Below are 21597 nucleotides of genomic sequence, written 5' to 3' on the forward strand. Positions count from 1 at the left end.
AGAATGTGCTGTTATCCCCTTGCACTTCCTTCAGTCTGCACATGGTGACTTAGAGGAACTCAGGAGAATAACATGGCATTTGTATCGTGCATTGTAGATCTTGGTACATGATTTTCTTGTAAAAGCATTACATTGTGTTCATGTATTGTAATGTGACTTGGTATTGTAGTTGTCCCCTATCATTATTAACCCCTACTCTAAATTCTCTTCAATTTTATAGAATGCATTATTTACAGAGAATGTAAGATGTATTTCAGTAATCTTTTTCACCTCCTTGGACAATCTTATACAATTTTATTCCCTTGTAGAAACTGTTGTTAGTTTTTTGTTTGTTTTTACTTGGTAAATGTATAAGTTCAAATTGCCCTGCGTTCTACATCTACATGTCTTCATCTAGATGATTACACTGCAATTCACAATTACGTGACTGGCAGAGGGTTTATCAAACCACCTTCAAGCTATTTCTCTTCCATTCCACTCTCAAACAGCACATGGAAAAAAAGAACTCTTAACTCTTTCTGTGTAAGCTCTGATTTCTTTTATTTTATTATGGTGATCATTCCTCTATATATACGAGGGTTGGAACTTCAACAGTGGCAACTATTTATTTACAGCTTGTACAAAACATATACATGTTTCAAAGTTTTGCTGACCTTCAAAGTAGTCACCAGCGTTGTGTATAACCTGTTGCCAGTGACGTGGAAGTCGTAGGATACTCTTAGCAGTGCCAGTGGTGTTGACAGTTCGAGCGGCGCGGTCTATTGCCTGACGAATTTGTAGCAGTTCTGAAGCGAATGCTGTGAAGTGTTTCCTTCAGTTTAGAAATCGAGTTGAACTTACGAGGGCTTAAGTCAGGGTAGTGCAGTAGGTTGCATAGCACTTAGCAGCCCCATCAGTCAAACAAATCAGTAACAGCTTGCACTGTACGTTCTTGAGCATTGTCCTGCAAAATGATGGTCAGGTCCTGCAGAAAGTGTCATCACTTCTGTCTCTATGTTGTTCATTTTTAGAACACAGCCTACGACCAGCTTAGAGACAGAAGTGATACACTTTCTGCAGGACCTGACCATCATTTTGCAGGACAATGCTCAAGCACATACAGTGCAAGCTGTTACTGATTTGTTTGACTTATGGGGCTGCTAAGTGCTATACAACCTACTGCACTCCCCTGACTTAAGCCCTCGTCAGTTCAACTCGATTTCTAAACTGAAGAAAACACTTCACGCCTTTCGCTTCAGAACTGCTATAAATTCGTCAGGCAGTAGGCCACGCCGCTCGAACTGTCAACACAACTGGCACTGCTAAGAGTATCCTATGACTTCCACATCACTGGCAACTGGTTATACACTACTGGTGACTACTTTGAAGGTCAGTAAAATTTGAAACATGTATCTATTTTGTACAAGCTGTAAATAAATAGTTGCCACTATTAAAGTTCCAATCCTCGTAGATGGGCACCTACAAAAATATTTTCACACTCTGAGGAGAAAGTTGCTGACCAAATTTTATAAGTTCCTGCCACAACAGAAAACGCCTGTGTTTTAATGACTGCCACCTCAATTTTTTTATCATATCCATGGCGCTCTCTCCCCTATTTCATGATAATACAAAATGGGTTGTCCTTCTTTGAACTTTTCCAGCTTCCCCCATCAGTTCTATTTGATGCAAATCCCACACCACACATAGCAGTATTCCAGAAGAGGGCAGACAAGCGTAGCGTAAGCAGTCACTTTAGTAGACCTTTTGCATTTTCTAAGTGTTCTGTCAATAAATCACAGTCTTTGGTTTGATTTCTGCTCAACATTATGTATGTGGTCATTCCAGAAGTTACTTGTGATTGTAAGCCCTAAGTATTTAGTTGAATTTACATCCTTTAGAGTTGTGTGTTTTTCCTGTAAGTGAAATTTAGCAGATACCTTTTAGTATACATGTCAATGACTTCATACTTTTCAGTATTTAGAGTCAATGGCCACTTCTTGCAGTATACAGATATCTTGTCTAATTTGTTTTGATCATCTGATGACGATAAATGACAGCATCATCTGCAAACCATTGAAGAGGACTGCTCGGATTGTCTTCTAAATTGTTTATGTAGATCAGGAAAAGCAGAGGGCCTATAATATTTCCTTGGGGAATGACAGATATCACTTGCATTTTATTCAGTGATTTCCCATTGATTACTATGTAGTGAGGCCTTTCTGACAGGTAATTGTGAAACCACTTGTGGGACGATACTACATAGGCACGCAATTAGAAATAGCTTGTTAGGAATGGTGTCAATAACTTTCTGGAAATCTAAAAATAAGGAATCGGTTTGATGGCCCCCCATCAATAACACTCATTACTATGTGTGTATAAAGAGCTAGTTGTGTTCACAAGAAAAATATTTCCAGAATCCATGTTGGCTATTTGTCAGTAAATCGTTTTTCAGTGTAGTTCATAATCTTCAAACACAATTTATATTTCAAAATCCTGCTGCAGAGTGATGTTAGTGATATGGGTCTGTAATTCAGCAGATTACTCCAATTTCCTTTTTTTGGTATTGGTGTGACGTGTACAGCTTTCCACTCTTTAGGTACAAATCTTTCTATGAGTAAACAGTTGTATATGATTGCTAAGTATGCAACCATTGTATCAGCATACTCTGAAAGGAATCTGACTGGTGTACAGTCTGGACCAGAAGCCTTGCCATTATTAAGTGATTTAAGCTGTTTCACTACACTGAGAATATCTATTTCTAAGTTATTCATGTTGGCAATTATTCTACATTCAAATTCTGGTATATTTACTTCATTTTATTTGGTGAAGGAGTTACAGAAAACTGTGTTTAGTAATTCTGCCTTAGTGGCACTGTCGTCCGTGACATCACCATCGTTGTATTGCAGTGAAGGTATTGATTGTGCCTTTCTGCTGGTGTACTTTACATATGACCAGAATATCTTTGGATTTTATGCCAGGTTTTGAGACAGACTTTCATTGTGGAAACTGTTAAAAGCATCTCACACTGAAGTTTGCAGTAAATTTCAGGCTTCTGTAAAACTTTGCCAATCTTGGGGGGTTTAGCATCCTTTGAAATTGGGCATGCTTTTTTCGTTGCTTCTGCAACAGTGTTCTGATATATTTTGTGTACCATGGCGGACTAGTACCATCTCTTAGTTTTTTTTATCTGGTATGCATCTCTCAGTTGCTGTCAATACTGTTTCTTTGAATTCAAGCCTCATTTGGTCTACACTTTCATAGTTAGATTGGAAGGACTGGAGACGACTGTCTCTTAGGGAGGCATCCAGCAAATTTTTATCTGCTTTTTTAAAATAGCTGTATTTTGCATTTTTTTCATGTTATGGTATTTAGTTGTTCCATGATTATGTATAGAACTATTAGTGAAATACTTACTAATTTTTCCCTGATAATGCACAACAGAGTAGCAGATGGGCTCACTTTGTGCTGTAAGGATACCCACTGTTTTTAATAGTTTTTTTACATTGATCCTGACCACGACTTTTGGTTGTTATTCTTATGGTCCTTTTCTGCAGTTTGAAAATTGTGTCCATGTTTTGTGCCTTTGATCTCAAGAGAAGAATCTCATAGATCAGAACTGAGTGTACATAGAAATAGTTTGTCACCACAAGAAATTGGCTTTTGCAAACTGATGCCAGAACCATAAGAACATAACATGCTGATGACATTCTTTTTGCCATCATCTTTAACTATTCATTCAGTATTGAGTTTTTGTATTTACTACCTTTCTCAAAACTTTTTTACTCTCATCTCTCTCCATCTCTCATGCTGTTTGATGCCCTAACAACATAATATAATAATAATAATAATAATAATAATAATATCTCCTCTTTCCCTTCATGTTATCTTGCCACTTTCATGCCTGGCCTTCATTGGTGATTTCCTTTCTGGAAATATTGATTGTTTCCACATAATGGTAATAATAGAATGAAGTGCTGGCAGAACATGAAAGTTAAAAAAAATTGAAATGATTTTTGTTTGATAACTCCTCCTTCATAGGTGAATTGCATATTGTTGGGTTACATTTATCAAATCTTTTTTTATGCCAATAACAGAGATTTGGTGACATCACCTTGAGACCCTGATCATTGAAGTATTTTGTTAATTCTGTTATCCCACCAGCAGCATTGCTTACAATACTGGAGTTAGTTAATTAGTTAGTTTCATGTACAATTGATCATTTGTACAATTTAATTGTAATGATGAGGAACGAGTCATGTTACACATTCGTATGTGAATATGGCTACATGCCGACTATTTAGATTTTTTAATACATTTGTGAGTTAGTAGTTCATACCCACCACCTTTCACTCACTACAAAAATAGGCATTCTTATACAGAATAGAAGGATTTGCCAATGAGAAATTTTTTCAGTTTGTTTCAAAATTTCACTTTGCTGTCTGTCAGACATTCTCTATCATTGGGTAAGTGATCAAAAATTGTGGTGGCAGTGTTGTGCACCCTTTGTTTTGCTAAAGACAATCTTAATGCCAAGTAATAAATGTAATTTTTTCTACTGCTATTCTAATTATGTAAATGATTGTTTCTTTGAACTGTGGTGAATTATTTACAACAAACTTCATGAGGGAATAAATACATTGTGAGGCAGTAATAAAAATGCCTAACTACATAAACAGATGTCTACAAGATGATCATGGGTGAGCACCACAATTATTCTTACAGCACATTTTTGAGCAATGAAGACTTTCTTACTTAAAGATGAGTTACCCCAGAACATTATTCCATATGACATTCTTGAATGAGAATACGTGAAGTATGTCAACTTACTGATTTGTCTCTCCCCAAGATTTGTAATGATTCAAAGTGCAAATGTGGCTGAACTATGTTGTTTTAGAAGTTCCAAAAGGTGTTTCTTTCACTTTAAATTCTCATCAATATGGACACAAACAATTTGAAGTTTCCACCATAGTTATTATTTCCTCACCATGTATTAACACAGTGTTGGTGTAGTACCTCTATATGTGCAGAACTGAATATGTTGTGTCTTTTTGAAACTGAGAGTGAGACCACTCACAGAAAATTACTTAGTAATTCTTTTAAGAACATTATTTACCATTTCTTCTCTTGCTATATGTGTGTTTGGACTGATTATGATAATAGTACCATCAATAAAAAGAATTAATTCTGCTTCTTGTAGCTTAGACGAAGATCGTTTATATTTATGAGAAGTAGTAGTGGACATAAGATTGAGCATTGTGGAACCCCATAAGTGATTTCTGTCCCATCAGAAGAATTTCATCTTCTTACATTGGTTAAATTGTTAAATACAGCTTTCTGCTTTCTTTTGGGTAGATATGACATTATCCATTGGTTGGCTATACTGAAAATTCCATAAAACCTCAGTTTATCAAGGAGAATATTGTGATTTACATAGTCAAATGTCATAGATAGGTTACGGAAAATACCAACTGGTGCTGTTTTGTTGTTTAGTTCTTGTAAAACTTGGTTTGTTAATTTGTGAACTTTCAGTTGAGCACATCTTCTAAAATCTAAACTGTGATTTACTGGAATTTTATTGTTGCTGAGGTGGTATTCTATTGTAGAATACATGGCCCTCTCAGAACTTTTGGAAAATGATGTCGGTAGTGAAACAGGTTGGTAGTTGTATCCCTCCAATCACCTTTCTTATAGAAGTGTTCAACAATGGCACATTTCAATCTCTGTGGAAAAATGCCTTGTTACTTATGCATAACATATTTCAGAAAAGACAGTGCTATTATATGGGAACAAGTCTTTAGTATTCTGTTGGAAACACCACCAAATTCAGATGAGCTTGTATTTTTGTGAGAATATATAATTTTGAATCCCCGCCAGCAGACATTGCGATTGAGGCAGATGAACTGGCATGGGTAGAGCAGCGTAGTAGTTCAGAAACTTGCTGCTATGTATGGCCATGCATCACATGGTATGGGCAGACCCAGTGATGGAAGTGTTTACTTGCAGGCAGCAGTAAGCAGAACACTCAACATTAAACTCAGAGGTTAATGGGGTCACAGCTCTTGACATCAAGCCAACAAGTACCTGGCACTGCCACTAGATGTCACGCTCAGTGAGTTACTGTTTTCAAGACTTATGAAAATGACTGCAGTGTGTATGAGCTATTGTTGGAGGATTTGTTATGCACTCTGTGTGTGTTTTCACTCTGGTCAGCCAGCAGGTTGTGTTGATTTTATAGCTCTGAGCTTATACATGAGCATATATCGTACCAGGGGACCTTATGGATGCACCCCATTTAATTTATATTTATGTACATTTATAGGATTTGGAAGTCTGGCCCTCAGGGGTTCAGTATTCTTTTGCTGGGTACGGGCTTGGCGACCCTAGTGTTACAGAGCTGGATACTAGCAAACACTGCTAGTCCTCTTGTCACTTTAAGCTCTGGGCCAGCTTTAACGACCAGTGTATGATGCGGGGATGGAACATTGTGTGCCACAGGGAATGGGGATCATGGCTTGACAGCCTGGATTGTGAGGATGGTGAAAACCTCTATAAAAAAAAACCTCAATCTCTAGGTGTGCTGTGCACCGATTAGGTGCATGGCTGTTGAGGTAGAACAGTTGTTAGTGGGCAGCCTCTGGGGAAACTGCTGCACCTACATTGTATAAGGCTTACTCAGGCAAATAGGGCTTTGTCTCAGTGGACCATTATTTCCCTAGTTGCTCATGGGATCAAGTTGGAGCTGTCTAACAAGAGGGTGCATGTAGCCAGTCCACCCGATTCAGAATTTTTTTCAGAGTTCTTGTGCTACTAGTAACGGAATGCATGCTGCCTGCCAGAATGTGTTTATAATAGTTAAAAGGAAATAGGGCAGCTTTGAGAAAGTATCCACTTTTTATATACAAAGGGGTTTAGAGAGCATTGCTGCCACTTTAAAATCTATCAGATGATTGTGCAGTGGGATGCTGTTGGTAGAAACTTATAGTTCCCAACAACTAAAGAACCTCCAGGAAGCTAACTGCCTTGGGGAATATGCAATCAAAACTGTGTTACATAATGCCTTGAACTACAGGAAAGGTGTTGTGTCTTGCAGAGATCTGGTAGATAGTCCCAGAGAAAAACTGAAAAATGAGTGAGCCCAAGAAGTCTTTGTTGATGTGCAAAGTATTATGAAAAGGGTGGGTGGTGATCTGATTAAATTTATTCAGCACAGAACTTCCAGAGATAAATTCTACCGAAATTTTTACAAAGGCACAGACGGTGTTTAGAAAGGACAGATTGCCTGCAACCGGTGGTGGCGTGTTTGTCGCTGTTAAAGTGCGCGTCATATATCTTGGCGGCCGAGTTTAGGTTCGTTCTGCGCATCTGACGTCACAAATCACAGTCAGCCAATGAACAGAGAACGACGTTGCCAGATCTCGACAGCAGTGCAGAGCACGGACGAGTGTTTTCAGTTTTAGAAACGTTCAGTCATAAATAAAGTAATAGAACAAAAACAATGTCTTGATAGCAGACTTTCTTTTACAGAAAGTTTGGAAAAAGCATTCTTTATACCAATTGCTTCATATTCTATTAATTAATTAAACCAAACAAGCAATAAGACTCCTAATTCAGGCAATAGCAAGGAAAGGTGTTTGTTTCAATCTCACGAACTGCTTTTTCGCAATAAAGAACAGCGGTAATTGTTTATTTCCTATTGTACTTCGATGAAGCGTGAGTAATTCATAGTCATACCAACAGTGTTTATAAGTAGTTGCGTGAGGTGTTAAAGTCCTTATGGAGTTACACTGTTCGATGAGCTGAGGTAGCGGAACGGTTAAGGTGTCGGGCTACCAAGTGAAAGGTTATGAGTTCAAACCTTGTGTGGTGCTTAATATTTTCTTTATTTAAAAACAATATTGGAGTGCCTTACTTCACGAATTTTATTTGTTTGAATGAAATTTCTAGTGCTTTACCTCTTCATTAACTTTTTCGCTGCTGCAGACACGTGCTCCCCGCATTCCGCGCTGTGCGCGATTTTGTCATCACTGCACTTCTCGCCTGTGCAGACACATGGTGTTCCCACTGCTTTGACACACTTATCATTCGATTTCACAAAAACTATTTGGCCAAAAAATTTGATTTTTACACGTCTTCTTGCCTGATACCTTCCCCCCATAAATGACTTAATTTTGTTTTGATGTGCAGCATTAAATGTAGTAAACCATTGCACGTAATTTTGAAGAGTTTGCAGAGGTAAAAGTCCATAGCGTATACTTTCCGTATGGTCGATTTTAGTTGCCACAATGTTGAGAATGAAATGTGGACAAGATACCTAAATTTCATATAATATTTACTGTATAACAATATCTCATTTAATTTAAGTACCACATAGGTGTCGTATGTAATATTGAGAAATATTCCGTCTTTCGCGACTGTAATAAAAGTTTTATATACACACGGCACGTTTGGCTTTATTTTAAAGCACTTCCATCGGTGAAAGGTATGGCACATACACAATGGTATTCATGTTCTATTTCTTGATTTTGTTCCACAGTCGCAGTTTTACCAATGGTATTGAAATATATCCCTCTTCTGCAACTGTAATAAGCGACTTATTTAGACCAGACGCGTTTCTCTCTTTTGAAGCATCATAAGAGGACTGTATTTTGTGTCCTCCATTGCCAAGTCACCATTTGTAGTTTTGTGCTGCGGTAGCACAATATTCAACGTTTGTGTTGGCTCATCAGTGTTTTAGCAAATAAATGCTGTTTGTGTGTGCCACACACAAAATTATATTTGACATAGCTCTGAGCACTTCACTGACAGACGGTATATTCAAGTCCTAATGTTTTTGTAAGTCCACAGTTTTGTTTAATGTATTTTGTCTACTTCCTTTTGATTGATTGAAGTGCTTTAAAATAAAGCCAAACGTGCCCAGTGTAAGTAAAACTTTTGTTACAGTCGCGAAAGGTGGAATATTTCTCAATATTACATAGGACACTTATGTGGTACTTAAATGAAATATATAGGTATCTTGTCCACATTTCATTCTCAACATTGTGGCAACTAAAATCGACCGTACGGAAAGTATACTCTATGGACTTTTACCTCTGCAAACTCTTCAAAATTTCGTGCAAAGGTTTACTATATTTAATGCTGCATAATAACTGCATTGAACATCGAAACAAAATTAAGTCATTTATGGGGGGAAGGTATCAGTCAAGAAGATAGGTAAAAATCTAATTTTTGAGCCAAATAGTTTTTGTGGAATCGAATGATAAAGAGTGTCAAAGCAGTCGGAACACAATGTGTCTGCACAGGCGAGCAGTGCAGTGACAAAATCGCCCACAGCGCGGAATGCAGGGAGCACGTCTTTGTAGCAGCGAAAGGGTTAATGCGGCCGTGGTGGCTTTACTTCATGAACTGCGCGCTCCCCCCTACACGTAAGCTTGCGAACTATGCTATACTATGGCGCTGCTTCTATTGGCGCGTGCGTCGTGTGCAACTGGCAACGCAGCAATCTCCAGCATCTGGGCGGGCATGCGCGAGCCGCCAAGATAAAAGAATTGAACTATAGTAGTAGTTTATCCTGTAGTGAAGTAGAAGTGGATAGTTCCTGTGAATTATTATGGGTGGAGGTTACACTCAACAACCGAGCTAGGTTAATAGTTGCCTCTTTTTACCGACCTCCCGACTCAGCAGCATTAGTGGCAGAACAACTGAGAGAAAATTTGGAATACATTTCACATAAATTTTCTCAGCATGTTATAGTCTTAGGTGGAGATTTCAATTAACCAGATACAGACTGGGACACTCAGATGTTTAGGACGGGTGGTAGGGACAGAGCATCAAGTGACATTATACTGAGTTCACTATCTGAAAATTACCTCGAGCAATTAAACAGAGAACCGACTCATGGAGATAACATCTTGGACCTACTGATAACAAACAGACCCGAACTTTTCGACTCTGTAAGTGCAGAACAGGGAATCAGTGATCGTAAGTCCATTGCAGCATCCCTGAATATGGAAGTTAATAGGAATATAAAAAAAGGGAGGAAGGTTTATCTGTTTAGCAAGAGTAATAGAAGGCAGATTTCAGACTACCTAACAGATCAAAACGAAAATTTCTGTTCCGACACTGACAATGTTGAGTGTTTATGGAAAAAGTTTAAGGCAATTGTAAAATGCGTTTTAGACAGGTACATGCCGAGTAAAACTGTGAGGGACGGGAAAAAACCACCGTAGTTCAACAACAAAGTTAGGAAACTACTCCGAAAGCAAAGAGAGCTTCACTCCAAGTTCAAACGCAGCCAAAACCTCTCAGACAAACAGAAACTAAACGATGTCAAAGTTAGCGTAAGGAGGGCTATGCGTGAAGTGTTCAGTGAATTCGAAAGTAAAATTCTATGTACCAACTTGACAGAAAATCCTAGGAAGTTCTGGTCTTACGTTAAATCAGTAAGTGGCTCGAAACAGCATATCCAGACACTCCGGGATGATGATGGCATTGAAACAGAGGATGACACGTGTAAAGCTGAAATACTAAACACCTTTTTCCAAAGCTGTTTCACAGAGGAAGACCACACTGCAGTTCCTTCTCTCAATCCTCGCACAAACAAAAAAAAAATGGCTGACATTGAAATATCCAAGGAATAGAAAAGCAACTGGAATCACTCAACAGAGGAAAGTCCACTGGACCTGACGGGATACCAATTCGATTCTACACAGAGTACGCGAAAGAACTTGCCCCCCTTCTAACAGCCGTGTACCGCAAGTCTCTAGAGGAGTGGAAGGTTCCAAATGATTGGAAAAGAGCACAGGTAGTCCCAGTCTTCAAGAAGATGCGCAAAACTATAGACCTATATCTCTGACGTCGATCTGTTGTAGAATTTTAGAACATGTTTTTTGCTTGCGTATCATGTCGTTTTTGGAAACCCAGAATATACTCTGTTGGAATCAACATGGATTCCGGAAACAGTGATCGTGTGGGACCCAACTCGCTTTATTTGTTCATTAGACCCAGAAAATATTAGATACAGGCTCCCAGGTAGATGCTATTTTCCTTGACTTCCGGAAGGCATTTGATACAGTTCCGCACTGTCGCCTGATAAACAAAGTAAGAGCCTACGGAATATCAGACCAGCTGTGTGGCTGGATCGAAGAGTTTTTAGCAAACAGAACACAGCATGTTGTTCTCAATGGAGAGACGTCTACAGACGTTAAAGTAACCTCTGGCGTGCCACAGGGGAGTGTTATGGAACCATTGCTTTTCACAATATATATAAATGACCTAGTAGATAGTGTCGGAAGTTCCATGTGGCTTTTTGCGGATGATGCTGTAGTATACACAGAAGTTGCAGCATTAGAAAATTGTAGCGAAATGCAGGAAGATCTGCAGCAGATAGGCACTTGGTGCAGGGAGTGGCAACTGACCCTTAACATAGACAAATGTAATGTATTGCGAATATATAGAAAGAAGGATCCTTTATTGTATGATTACATGATAGTGGAACAAACACTGGTAGCAGTTACTTCTGTAAAATATCTGGGAGTATGTGTGCGGAACGATTTGAAGTGGAATGATCATATAAAATTAATTGTTGGTAAGGCGGGTACCAGGTTGAGATTCATTGGGAGAGTCCTTAGAAAATGTAGTCCATCAACAAAGGAGGTGGCTTACAAAACACTCGTTCGACCTATACTTGAGTATTGCTCGTCAGTGTGGGATCCGTACCAGATCGGGTTGACGGAGGAGATAGAGAAGATCCAAAGAAGAGCGACGCGTTTCGTCACAGGGTTATTTGGTAACCGTGATAGCGTTACGGAGATGTTTAGCAAACTCAAGTTGCAGACTCTGCTAGAGAGGCGCTCTGCATCGCGGTGTAGCTTGCTCGCCAGGTTTCAAGAGGGTGCGTTTCTGGATGAGGTATTGAATATATTGCTTCCCCCTACTTATACCTCTCAAGGAGATCACGAATGTAAAATTAGAGAGATTCGAGCACGCACAGAGGCTTTCAGACAGTCGTTCTTCCCGCGAACCATTCGCGACTGGAATAGAAAAGGGAGGTAATGACAGTGGCACGTAAAGTGCCCTTCGCCGCACACCGTTGGGTGGCTTGTGGAGTATAGATGTAGATGTAAAGTATGTCAAGGCAGGTTTCCTTCACCTAAGCATACGCCATACAGCCTTATGCCCCCAACCCAGTGTGCTGTTTTAAATGCCAGCATTTTGGGCACGCCACTTTAGGATGTAAAGGATAAGCCACTTGTGGCAAATGTGGTAAGGTCGCCCATGAAGGACTCAGTTGTTCGTCTCCTCTGAAGTGTGTAAATTGCCCTGGGAATCACCCAGTATGATGTAGGGACTGCAGTGTCTTTCTTGGAGAAAGGAAGATACAAGAGATTAATACTACGAAGTGCGTCCAGTATGGTAGGGCAAAAAAGATCTAAAAGGCCTTGGACCACAGCACACGAGTGATCCATCATCCTGCGGACGTATTTATCCCAAAGACCTCAGGTCATCTTAGGAGGCAACCAGTACCTTGGTGGATGTGTGAGTCTTACTCATCAGTCTGGGTCTGGTGAGCGGCTCTCTGACAGTTTAAATACTGCCACACAGCAGACAGCCTCTTCACAAGAGCTCTGACACATGATTATGGAGGGCAAGAAAAGGTCATGGAAGCATTCCTGGAGTCTTGCCAATTGTTATCATGTTCTGCCAAAGTATAGGTAGCCATCAGAAGACCATCAGAAGACTTTCCGTCAAGTACAGTCGTTTACCAATAGCAACAATGCTGAAACAGGGATATCTGCTAATAATGTCTGGCAACATCACTCAGATGATGGCAAGCATTCTGAGTCTTACAGTTGTCCTTCCTCCATGTGTGAGCTGGATTTGGCACTGTCCGAGACTCGTAATACTGCGCCTGGTCATGAGCAAATCTGGTACAGCATGCTTCAACATTTTCCAGCAGTGTCAGGGAAATTCTGCTTGAATGTTTTAATTTGATATAGCAGGCAGGCCATTTTCCCAACTTGTGGAGACAGGCGGTATTGGTACCTCTCCTTTAACCAGGAAAGGACTGAACATATCCCAGTAGCTGTGTAGCAAAGACCCTGGAGCGAATGGTTGACCATCATCTGGTCTGTTTGTGAAAGACCAGGCAACTCCTTAGCCACTCTTTAGTGTGGATTTCAGAAATTTTGGCCAAAGTTGACAGCCTGACCCTGCTAGAGGCAACTACCCTGCAGGATTTCCTCCATAAACATCACTTTTTTGTTATATTTTTGACGTCAGTAAGATGTATGGCACTACTTGGAAATGCAGTAGTCTAGGGCAGATCCACTAATGAGGCTTTTGTGGCCACCTCTCCATCTTCATGCAATGCTTCCTCTCTAAACAGTTTTGCAGATGCAAAGTTGGTTAAGTGCTGTTGGATCATTTTGAGCAGGACAATGTTGTTCCTCAGGGCTCCTTGCCATATCTACAAACAGTATCACATCTATTGTAAGGAGTCCTGTACAGTGTCCATTATTTGTGGACGATTTTACAGTTTTCTGTTCCTCCTCCAGTGTTACAGTGTTTTTCAATGACAGTCTTTCTCATTGTACTTTTAATTTGCCTGGCTTCCATATGAGGGACCCATTCTACATTTTAGAGTTTCAGTGAGGTTTCACGACCTCATTTTTGACTCCGAGCTGTTGTGGTTACCACACCTGAGAGACCTGAAAACTGGAACATCTTAATCCTTTTAGCCCTGAATTTTTGTGCAGGAATGATTATTCTTTTCCACTGTGTACACTGAGTCTCAGTCAACACTGAAATCATTGTAGACAAAAAAACCTTTATTTACATCATGCAACCCCCAGTTTACATATATATCTTACTTTTATTTATGTAATCTCACTGCATTGTTTCAAACACCAGCAGCTATTTCCAATACGTTTGTCCAGATTCCAGGTTGATGTGTAGGCCTCAGAATGGAGTGCAGGCTGTGCTGCCATCCAGCGCAGGAAGCACAAACTACATGGAACGAGACCTTTCTGTCCCTATAGATCTGAAGGGCTGTTGAATTACATAAATCTGCACAGAATCTTCCAGGACTCCTAAGCCCTGCCAGTAAATAAAGCATTAAAGTGCCTTAGCCCCAAGCCTTGGAGAGCGGACAGTGCACCTGCTCCAGTTGTATGGGCTTTTGTGCAATCATGGCTTGACTATGGGTGCACAGTGTATGTTTCAACTAGGGCTTCTTATCTGAAGATCATTGATGCTGTCCATCACACGGGAATTAGACGGGCCACAGGTGCTTACTGGACCAGCACCATAACCAGTCCTCGTGGTGTGTCAAGCTTGTGAGTTCCTTGCAGCTCCAGATTCATTTGCATGCCATACTGTTGGTTGTCCACCTCTGGAACGACTGTTCTACAGTTGTCCATGAGCAGCAAGACCACCTGCTGGAGTCACTTGGTATGGAGCAAGTACAACCATCTGCCACTCTAGTTACTGCTGAGGCCCATAGTAATTAGCTTTAGTGCAGTACAAAAGAGGTTGCACTGGTGCATATGCTTTCAATACATTGTTTTATGACATTTTAAGTGAGACCACAACAACTCTATAGCTGTATTTATGGATGGGTCTAAGCAGGGGTTGATTGCTCTGTTGTTTTCTTTGACCGTGTCCTAAAGATCCGACTGCCTCAAGACTTTACTGTCTTTGACATAGAAGTATAAACAATGTAGCAGGCATTGGAACAGATGAGACGTGTTTCAGGTGCTAAATTCCTAGCCTGTTCTGATTCCCTGGGTGCCCTTCATCCTTTACAACACTTATACCCAACGGATAAAGTAGCCTAGAATATCCAGGACTCCCTCCTACAACTACAAAGACTGAAGCAGGAGATGTCTTTATGCTGTGCGCCAGGGCACATGGGTATTGCAGAGAAAGATAGGGCAGATGTAGCAGCCAAGGAGGTGTGTTGCAATCCTCAGTTAGTTCATTGTGCCATCCCCTGCATGCTATCACCTTGCTGCTGAGGTACAGAGTCATGTGTCAATGTAGAGTAGAGTAGGGTAGAGTAGAGTAGAGTAGAGTAGAGTTTTATTGGCCCTGGTAATCATATAGTACACAAATAGTACATTCTGATGTAGGACAGGTCAATGTATAACAAAATATAATGTTAAATTTGTATTAATTTCATTATTTCTACATTAAATGATCACTGAGTTACAATATACGGAGCAAATATTGTACAAAAATAAAGAGTAGATATTTTAAAGCAGAAAGAGCATTTACTGTACTGGCAGATTAATATATGTATTACAGCAACATTTACATGGTAAATCATTAAAGTTCTATTAACATTTATACAATACATCATAAAGGCAAAGACACAAATCATTAGTGACCTTCCTGAAAGAACTTGTGGAGGCTATAGAAGCAGTGATGAGTCAGTTTTGCCTTAACAGTTGACTTGAAATTTGCCAGGTCATTTATTGATTTAATTTGTGGGGGAAGTTTATTATATATAACTTTCCCATAATGCAGGGTTCCTTTTTTATTCAGGGTGGTGTTGGTGGGCTCTAAATGAAAGTTTCCTTTTTGCCTGGTGTTATAGGACTGGATATTTTCATTTTTCTGGAAGAGAGTGGTATTTTCCATTGAATTTTTTTTCACAAATACGGTTATCTCATACACATATATACATGGAAGTGGGAGGATTTCTAGCTTTTTAAAGAGTGGTCTACAGGTTTTGTTTCATTTTACACCTTCCATTATTCTTATAATTCTTTTTTTGTAGCCTAAAGAGCTTCTGGCTGAGAGAAGAGTTACCCCAGAAAATAATTCTGTATTTCAGTTGTGAGTATATATAGGCGTAATACACAATTTTCAGAGAATCTTTGTTGCAGCATCCCTCTAATATTCTCATTAAGTAGCATGTAGTGCTTAATTTCTTACAGACATTTTCAATATGTGTCCCTCATTTAAGATTATCTTGGAGCCATACTCCCAAGAACTTAATGTTGTCTACATACTGAAGTTCTGTGTCAGGTAACTGAATCTGAACAATTTTCTCACCTTTTTCACATTACTGAAATTTAATGCTACTGTCCCACTTCCATTTATTACCAATTTGTTGTGACTGAACCAGTTTTCAATATTGTTCGGTGTGTCTGTTGTAGACTTCTGAAGCATTTCCATTTCTTTCCCACTCACTAGCACACTAGTATCATCAGCAAACTGGATGATGTTCTCGCAGAATTTGTTTACGTCATTCACGTACAACAGAAATAGAAGAGGTCCCAGAACTAAACCTTGTGACACTCCATATTTAATGGTTTCGTAGTTTAAATAGTGTTGAGTGTGTTTGATGAAATTTTGACGTTCCACTTCAACCACTTGTTTTTGACCGCTTAGGTATGACTTTATTTAGTTGTTAGATGTTCCTCTAATCCCCATGTTGTCAAGCTTAGCCAATAGTTTAGTTTTGTGTAAATAAATAAATGTTGTGTGACTTGGGTAGACCATTCGCCAGGCGCAAGTCTTTTGATTTGATGCCACTTCGGCGACCTGCACGTCGATGGGGATGAAATGATGATGATTAGGACAACACAACACCCAGTCCCTGAGCGGAGAAAATCTCTGACCCAGCCGGGAAATGAACCCAGGCGCTTAGGATTGACATTCTGTCGCGCTGACCACTCAGCTACTGGGGGCGGACAATAGTTTTGTGTGATCTGTGATATCAAAAGCCTTAGAGAGGTCTAGAGATATTCCAATGACATTTTTGCCGTTATCTAATTTCTGAAGTACTCCACTTAATAGTTCAAAAATTGCTGTATCAGTTGATCGGCCTTTCCTGAAAACCATGTTGTGCTGTGGATAGTATTTTGTGCTCTTACAGAAAATTTACTACTCTTCTTTGAAAAATTTTTACTATGATTTTTGAGAATACAGATAGTAGAGAAATGGGCCTGTAGTTAGCCACTTCATCCTTTTTTACCTATTTTTAATAGTGGTTTAAGCTTAGCTGTTGTTAGGCATGATGGGAAAATTCCAGTTTGAAAGGAACTATTTTAAAGGTGAGCTAATGGTTCAATAATGAGATCTCTACATTTTTTAATAAGGCTGTCTGGGATGCCATCTATTCCAGTGGAATGATTCACTTTTAAAGTTCTGATAACTGACAGGACTTCTTTCTGGGTTGTTGGAAAGAGAAACAGTGAAGTAGGATTTATGTTGGTATTTAAAGATGATACTGGGCAGTTTGTATTGCAAGGTTTGATTTCAGCGATTAATTGCTCACTTATATTGCTAAAATAAGTATTGAACACATTTGCTATTTCCTTAGGATCATTAATTTCTTAGCCATTACAATTCAATTTAATACTGGAATTTTGAGAAGAAATATTGTCAGTTTGCTGTTTGACTATACTCCATATAGCTTTCATTTTTTTATTGGAGTTATTTATATAACAGTCATTTGCCATTACTTTAGCTTCTGTGATCACTTTTTTAAGTATCATTTTATAATTTTTGAAATATGCAAGGAATTCATTGGATACTATAGAAGACTTGGAGATCTCATATAATCTTGGTTTTTCACCACATGACTTTTTTATACTAGTTGTCAACCAGCAGTTTTTTCTGTTAAGCCTACTACACTTTATTTTCTGATTTTTAACTGGAAATGACATGTTAAAATAATGTGTAAATATATCTATAAATATGTTTAACTTCTCATCTGTGTTTTTGTATCTGTACATTTCAGTCTATGTTTCCTTCTTTAGTAAATTCCTAAAGTATTCAGTATTTTTATTGCCTCTGTTCGTTTAGTTAAGTTCAGCATTGAAGATATTTCAAGAAGCTGTGCATAGTGGTCACTGAAACCTGTGTTGAAGTTTCTAGCTGTGTATTCATGGCTTTTCTTGTTTATCAGTGTCATATCAATAGTGGTGCTCGATACACTTGTAACTCTGGTATAATTTGGTGCAGGTTATGTTGCACAAATAGCCAGAAGATCATCTCTATCTTTTGAAACTTTGTTAAAGTTAATGTTAAAGTCCCCACATATAATAACTGTTTTGTTTAGGTCCCTGATACTGTAAAGACTACCTTCAAGAGAATATTTTTATGTTTGAGTTTGGACTTCTGTACAGGCAAACAATGATTGTTTTTATTGAGGTTAGTTCTACAGCAGAAATTTCAAAATCACCTTCTTTTCCTAACTTTTCGAGAGATTTTAGGCAGCAGTAGCTGATACTGTCTTCCACAAATATACATGTTCCTCCATGTGCAGATATTTTTCTACAGAAACAAGATGTCATAACATAACCCTGTGTACTTGTGATTGCTAACGTCTCATCAGTTAGCCAATGTTCACTATAACACGTTACAAATACTTCTTTTAATTGATCTGACAGTAATACTTCTAGCTCATTAATTTTGTTTCACAATGACTGCACATTTTGATGGCCTATTATAAACTTGGGGTTTCTGCTTGGCATACCTGATTTATAACTTACCTTTATTTGTCTCTGCCTTCCTTTCATTTTAATCTGAAGAACACTTCTGGAATGAACTGTGGAGGTGCTGTCTTCATCTGTGGCCAGTAAAAATCCTCACTTCTTGATGGTGGTTTTCTCGCTCCAGCAGGTTGTGTCCTTATGGATATTTTTACTGTTGTATCTGACAATGTAGTTGTTTCTGTAGCTAAATATGTTGTCAATTTTGCTGTTTCTTTGTTCTCTGGTCCTGACTGTGTTGTTTTACCTGCTACCACTGTTCTTATAACTTCTTTCTCAACACTTCCCACTATAATCGGGAAGATAAGTGGCTGGAAGTGACAGACCGTAAGCTGTGTCTAGTGAAGCACACAACATTGCTGTGGCATAGCTCCTTCCAGCCACGCATGCAGGATGAGGTCCTCCTTACTCATATTTGCATTGGCCACAGCCCTATGACTCATAGCCTCCTGCTCTGGTGAGAGGACATTCGATGCATGGTGCTTGTGGCGTACAGATCACTGTGTGCCACATTTTACTAGATTGTGTGTTGTTATCAGACCAGAGGTCAGCTGCAGGATTGCCACCAAAGTTGCTCTGTCTTATTGGACATTCAAATGAATGTAGTTAGAGTTTTAAAGCATTGTGATACGTCCGTCTTGTTTCCAAAAATTTTAGGGAAATGTTCTTAATGTGTTACCAGGGTGATTGGCTTAGGCCATTTTTTAAGTGGTCAGTCAGTCACATTTCATTGTGCTGTTATTTCAGCTCTTCTGTGTCTTCTTTATGTATTAATCTCAGATATAGCACCTTTCCCATTTTCTCCGTTGTGTTACGGCATGAGAGAGAGAGTGATTGTCTAGCTCAGTGCAAGTGAGGTGTGAGTGAGTGAGTGAGTGAGTGAGTGAACTTCATTTCGTAGGTTTACTCCTTGTGGTGTGGCATTTTTAGGCCTCTTAGCTACATTTTTTTCGTTTAATATTTGTAAGGGCACTGATAACTTCACCACTAGGTGCCCAATGCCCAAAACCACAGACAACACCCCCCCCCCCCCCCCCCCCCCACACACACACACACAGGAAGTCTATGCTCAGACATCAGTTTCCTAAAGCAGTGCAACTCAATTTTAATAAAAGAAAAAGTCGAAAATGTTGCCTGTAAAAATCAGATGATATCTGATCAGTGTGAAGTGTAAAATATTTTGCACCCACAATACATATTAATGTCCTAATTTAGACAGTAAATCCGCATGTACGCTACGTCATGCTGGTAACTGAATATGTAGTATCAGAGTCTGGTAAAGGAAAGGTCTCTGATTCAGATCTCCATTACAGCAAATTTTTATTTAAATTCTACAGTTTTTGTCAAGCAGAAATTGTAGTACATAAATACTAAATCATAATTTTGTGATGAAAATTATAATATTTTATTTTCAATTATGGGTCATATGAAACAAATGAAAATTTGATACAGGCATGTGAAATTACTTATATACATCAATAATACTCCAGAATGAATATTCACTGTGCAGTGGAGTGTGTGCTGGAATGAAACTTCCTCACTGATTAAAACCAAATTAATCTGCCAGGAAGTTTCATCAATAACACTGGTGCATTTCATATGCTCATTTCTCCATGAAACAAAGAAAGAAACAATTAAGTAAAGAGAGGAGATATGAAATCCCAGGTTTTCTTTTTCACTTTATTCACTGTGATTCTCAAAGCTTAACGTGACTATATCAGTTTGTTTCTGTAAATATCATTCATTCCACCAAGTATGGACACACACTGATTTTCTCATGGACTACATTTTCTTAAAATTCTGTGCATATGACCACTAGACTTTATAAAGGCTGTATCTCCCAGTCCTTGCTGTAACACAAAATTCCAATCGCAGTTTTATCACAACCCAGAACAGCAACCCCCCCCCCCAGTGTTACGACTGACTGTTGGACTGTTGGCTTATAAAAAGTGTGAGCACTTTTTTCCTCCCCTACATTTGCAGTTGGTTGCTCTAGCACTACCAATGTAAATAAACATCCACTTGAAGGTATTCTTCTGAGCAAATCACCCCAATGTTACTTTAGACTGTAAAGTTTGTAGTGTCATGACGTAGCGTACATGCGGATCTACTGTCTAAATTAGGACATTAATATGTATTGTGGGTTTTTATCTTATCTGGCGTAATATGTGTTTCATGTTTAACTTCTTGCACTTGACATGGGAAATAAATCTTAGAACACCTAAATACATAAGAGCAGGCATTTTTGCATATCAACTTGTGCATTGCGTACCTGCTGTTACCATTGGATGCTGTTTCTCAGTCTTTCCTTATCCTCAACACCACCTTCGGGCTTTGCTAGGCTAATCACTTTCGGAATCTCAATGGTGTTTGCATTTTAGCAATAGTATTTGGAGCACTTGATTCAGGACATCACCTGTTGCATCAATTACCTTGATGACATCTGGGTTGCGGGCCCTATGCATGAGGAGCATTTACAAAACCTTCAGTCAGATATCAAACACCTCCTGAAGAATGGCCTTCACTGCAAGCTGGAAAAGTGCAGCTTTTTCTCCCTAAGGATGTATTTCTCAGGTCAGGTGCTTACTAAGGATGGTCTCATCCTTACAGATGACCACATCGAAGTCATCTTCAAACTGCCAATGTCGAAAACCTGAAAGAGGTCTAGTCTTTTTTTGGTTAAGATTTCGTATTATGCTCTGTTCATTACCCAGGTTGTGCGTACCTGCCAGCCTCTTAACAAGCTTCACTGGAATAGCGTTACATTTGTGTGGTCTGCAGATTGACAATGAGATTTCCAGTCTCTTAATGAGTATTTGTTCTTGGATACGTGTCTGGCTTCCTTTACAACAGGTGAACCTTTAACCCTGGCCTGTGACAAGTCCCAGCATGACATTTGTGCCATTGTGTCACATCAGAACTTGGATGGCACACGGACGATTGCTTATGGATTGAAGACACTTTTTGCTGAGCAGCGTAATTATTAACAGGTAGAAAAGGACGCACTAGCTATTATTTTTGGGCTTAAAAGATTTCACGTTTTCTTATATGGGACAAGGTTCATCCTCATCGCCACCACAAGCCATTGTTTGCTTTATTTGGCTTTTGTTCCAAG

General features: G+C 39.1%; 1 protein-coding gene across 1 annotated transcript in view; it reads left to right on the plus strand.

Annotated features, from left to right (window-relative positions):
• Positions 1 to 21597, plus strand: part of LOC126469794 (chondroitin sulfate synthase 2) — a 120585-nt gene that overhangs the window by 67978 nt on the left and 31010 nt on the right. The window lies entirely within an intron of this gene.

Source organism: Schistocerca serialis, chromosome 3, assembly GCF_023864345.2.
Source record: "Schistocerca serialis cubense isolate TAMUIC-IGC-003099 chromosome 3, iqSchSeri2.2, whole genome shotgun sequence".
NCBI lineage: Eukaryota > Metazoa > Arthropoda > Insecta > Orthoptera > Acrididae > Schistocerca > Schistocerca serialis.